We start from the raw sequence: 5086 nt of genomic DNA on the forward strand, positions 1-5086 counted from the left end.
GATCCGTTACACCAGGATTACAGGGTTACTATGGCAACGGCAGTCGCTTGCAGTAGCCGCCATGCTAACTGAGGGCAAGTCCGTTTCTGATTCCAAGGAGCGGAAGTTGCTATCAAAAGGGTTATTATTCTGTAAGACAGGCGTTCCAGATCAGTATCAACAGTATTTATTATTAACGAAGTTGCTGTGGATGATTTGTGTTGTGTGACGTTAATTCAAAGGGTTAATGTGACATCAAGGACATGAGGTTAACGTGACGTCAAAGGCATGACTAAAGTGTCATCAGTCTTTGCCAGCCAGGCAGCCTTTTTCTTGTATTATGTTAGAATGTTGGAGACTTGGAACATGCTGAGAATATTCAGTGTTCTGTGTAGATTGATGCCATGAAATTTAAAGGAACCAAAACTAAAGTCAGGCAGAGAACACACTTTGGGCTATTTCACACTAGGAGCTGATCCATGCGTTTTGACGGCTAGCTCCTAGGATGCTGTAAGCGGGGTAACATGAAAGTCTATTGACTTTCATGTTTCCTTTCACATTAGACAAAGTGTTCCAGAGCGTTACGTTGCAATGCATCTGGGTGCTTCGTATCGTCCAGCGCTGGTGTTTTCCCGTCTGGTTAATTACGACTAGCGCCACTGATCAGCGTCGAACTGCAACTTCCAGACGTTCTCCCGTAGGTCATAACGCGTGTGCGAAATCGTGTTCGTGCACACATTATGTAATGTGAATGAGCTCCAGGGGCAGTTTTCCCTGTGATTCTCAGGGCTCATTTCCACTATCGCGAATTTGCATGCGTTTTTCGTATGCTATTCGCATAGCAATACAAGTGAATGGGACTGTTTCCACTTGTCAGGATTCCTTTGCGTTTTTCTGTGCAGAAAACATTCGCATGGCAGAGCCATCAGAATTTGCATACCGCATACCGCTGTGCGAACCGCATACAATGTATTTAATAGGAAATTCGCATGAGGTTTGGGTATGCGAATTTTCATTTCGCATAGAAACAATGGAAAAGCACACCAGCACTGCCATGGTTAAATTCGCATACATAGTCATCCATGCGAATTCGCATGCGAAATCGCATGAAAATTCTCATAGACCCGCATGCGAAATTCGCATCCGCATGCGAATTTTTACCGCGGCGATTCGCACCGCACAAGTGGAAATGCAGCCTCAGGTCTCTGCCGCAGTGTTTTTGCGATTGTGTTTTCCGCAAACGTTTTGACACATACGTTAGACAATTTTTTGTTTGCAATAGGGATACACTGTGATTGCAAACGTGTGTGACGTGTGGGAAAAAGCAGAAAGCTGTACGATTTTAAAAACATGAATGGACGGTAGCCTGTGCAGCCGTGCGCGTTTTGCTGTCTGAAGCAAATCGCACACAATCCCTGCAAGTGTGTTCCCTGCCTCAGGCACTTGTTGTAACTTGGCTTTGTTATGTTCAGGTTCCCTGCTTTCCAGTTCTTTTAGAAAGTATGCCTAGTACACACTATGCAAACTTCCAATCAGATCGACAGGAAATTTCACGTTGTTCAATCATTTCCAACATGTTTGATCTGCTTCTGATTGACAAAGGGATTTTGTGCAGCACTGATCTCAAAATCGATCCCCATCTCGATCAGAAGCAGGTTGAACATGGGAATTATTAAACAAAATTTCCTGTCCATCTGATGGGAAAATTGCATTGTTAGTGCCAGCCATAAGTTCCAGCTTCCCAGCGCTGTTAGTAGTTTGCCCTTTTTCCCAGTGCTTCTCAGAATAGTCCCAGCTTTCCAGTGCCTCTGGTATGTATTCACAGGTTTTTAGTGGCTCTAGTGATTTTTTTTCAGACTCCCAATGCCTCTGGTATAATGTATTCACAGGTTTTTAGTGGCCCTGGAAATTATTCCCAGCTTCCTGATGTTGCTAGTAGTTTTCCCTGCTTCCCAGTGCTTCTAGAAATTAGTTCCAGCATCCCAGTGCAAGTAATAATATGTGTCAAATAATTAATCGCAGTTTTTTAGTACCTTCAATCATTTTTTCCAGACTCCCAGTGTGTTAAGTGATTTTTCTCAGTTTTCCAGTTATTCTAAAAAAAATGGCCCATCTTCCCAGTGCCTCTGGTCATTCTTCCCAGTTTCCTAGTGCCTCTGGTCATTCTTCCCAGCTTCCTAGTGCCTATGGTCATTTTGCCTAGCAAAAATGACCAGTCTTTTTTCCCCAGCTTCCCAGTGCCTCCGGTCATTTTTCCCCATCTTCCTAGTACCTCTGGTCATTTTTACCCAGTTTCCTAGTGCCTATAGTAATTTTTCCCATCTTCCCAGTACCTCTGGTCATTTTTCCCACATTCCTAGTGCCTTTGGTCATTTTTCCCTGCTTCCCAGTGCCTCTGGTCATTATTCCCAGCTTCCCAGTACCTTTTGTCATTTTTCCCAGCTTCCCAGTGCCTCTGTTCATTTTTCCCAAGCTTCCCAGAGCCTTTGGCATTTTTCCATCTTCCCAGTACCTCTGGCCATTTTTCCCATCTTCCCAGTGCCTTTGGTTTTTTTCCCAGATTCCTAGTGCCTCTGGTCGTTTTTCCTAGCTTCCCAGTGGCTCTTGTCATTTTTTCCCAGCTTCCCAGTGCCTCTGCTTATTTTTCCCCAGCTTCCCAGCGCCTTTGGTAATTTTTACCATCTTCCCAGTACTTCTGGTCATTTTTGCCAGCTTCCCAGTGCCTCTGCTAATTTTTCCCCAGCTTCCCAGTGCCTTTGGTAATTTTTCCCATCTTCCCAGTACCTCTGGTCATTTTTTCCAGCTTCCTAGTGCCTATGGTAATTTTTCCCAACTTCCCAGTGCCTTTGGTCTTTTTTTTCCCCCAGATTCCCAGTGCCTTTGGTCTTTTTTTCCCCCCAGATTCCCAGTGCCTATGGTAATTATTCCCATCTGTGCAGTTCCTCTGGTCATTTTGCCTAGCTTCTCATTTTCCCAGTTTTCAGTACCCAGGGGCGTAGCAATAGGGGGTGCAGCGGTAGCGACCGCATCGGGGCCCTTGGGCCAGAGGGGCCCCGAAGGGCCCTCCCTCAACTACAGTATTAGCTCTCTATTGGTCCTGTGCTCATAATAATCACTTCTATAGATACTTTGAACAGTGGTAATGATTAACACACTGTTCCCCACCCCCTTCTTGCACCTCTCTGACACTGTAGTTGCCATTGGAAGGTTTTGGTGCGCCGTATCAATTGTTATGTATAGAGTGCTTGAGGGGCCCCATTGTAAGACTTGCATCGCGGCCCACAGCTCCTTAGCTACGCCACTGTCAGTACCTATGCAAATTTTTCTCATCTACCTAGTGCCTCTGGTCATTTTTCCCAACCTCCCAGTACCTCTCGCATTTTTCACAGCTTCCCAGTGCCACTGGTGATGTCTATCCGTTTCCCAGTGCCTTCATTTATATTTCCCAGTTTCCCAGTGCCTTTATTAGATTTTTCTGTTTTCCAGTGATGCTAATTCTCCAGGTTTCATGGGGGCAGAGATTACGGCAGTGCAAAATATACCAATGTTGGCCAAAAACTGCAGGGTCCACGTCCTTAGCTATAGGAAACTATTTGCTACTCGAGGAGGTGTAACAATTTTGTCACACTCGATGAGAATCATCAATCTGGTCACACATTACACTTTGCAAAATACAAGCAGCACACATCAATATTAACCTTCTGCCGCCCGCGTCACGCCAGCAGGCGTGGCCGCGGCGGCAGCCCCAGGACCGCCTAACGCCAATTGGCGTAAAGTCCTGGGGCTCTGTTTTGCATGAGATCGCGCGCACGGTGCGCGCGCATCTCATGCTCGGAGGGCGGAGCTCTGCCCCGCCTTCAGTCTCCGAGCGGCTATTGCCGCTCGGGAGACTGTTAGTCGGCGATCACGCCGTCTATTTACTAGGTGCAGCGCTGCGGTGAGCAGCAGCGCTGCACTGGGGACAGCCATGTGACACGGCTGTCCCCATGGGGGACAAGAGAGCGATCGGCTCTCATAGGCAGAAGCCTATGACAGCCGATCGCCATAATTGGCTGGCTGTGGGGAGGGAGGGAGGGAGGGAATAAACTTAAAGAAACAGGGGTTTTGAAGAAACAAAACAAAACAATTTTAAACAAAATAAACATGGGGGGAGCGATCAGACCCCACCAACAGAGAGCTCTGTTGGTGGGGAGAAAAGGGGGGGGATCACTTGTGTGCTGAGTTGTGCGGCCCTGCAGCTTGGCCTTAAAGCTGCAGTGGCCAATTTAGCTAAAAATTGCCTGGTCACTAGGGGGGTTTAGCCCTGCAGTCCTCAAGTGGTTAACATAGCCTGGAGTCCAGTTCTCTTAAATCTGTCGGACCCATCACTCTGCGACAGAACAGAAGAGCCATTGCCCTCTTTTTATTTTTGCACACTTCCTTCTGTAACCCTGTTGTTGTGACACTAGTTAAAATGTAAATAAAATCAAAATACAATTATTTTCACTCTACTATTATTTAAACTCTACTTTTAACTTTGAAACTGAGACGTTTTTAATTTTTTTACAAAAATATATGATCATTTTGAATTGGATAGTCTAAATCAGTAGTATGCAAGTAAAGTAAAGATGGCCATGCATCTGGCGATTTTGTGGCCGATCGACCATCTGAATCGAAAATTATTATGGAATCTGTGGCACAACAAGCATGCCTGATCAACAATATAACCGATCTTGGGCTGAAATCGATCAAATGTATCGATCAAGCAAGCTGGAAAATCTCGCGTCAACATGGTGAATCGGGTGCGCGGTGGGAATGGCAAGCGATATGTCGACCAATGAACATGACCTCCGCTGTCCCCCAAATGTTAATATGCCCCCTGTGCATTCAAATATCTTACGTGTCCAGTTGCAGCCAAGTGACCAGCTGTGCTTCCACATTCTTGTCCCATGTGACTTCTGTGTATAGGATGTGGCACATGTGTGACTTCACACGCGCCAGTGCTATACGCGGCAGCCACATGACACAAGACTGAGGGAGAAGAAGCAGCTGGACGCTTGGCGGCCAGACAGGTGAGATATTTTAATGCATGGGCACATTACCATTTGGGTGGACACCGAGGCGGCAG

Source organism: Hyperolius riggenbachi, chromosome 8, assembly GCF_040937935.1.
Source record: "Hyperolius riggenbachi isolate aHypRig1 chromosome 8, aHypRig1.pri, whole genome shotgun sequence".
Taxonomy (NCBI): domain Eukaryota; kingdom Metazoa; phylum Chordata; class Amphibia; order Anura; family Hyperoliidae; genus Hyperolius; species Hyperolius riggenbachi.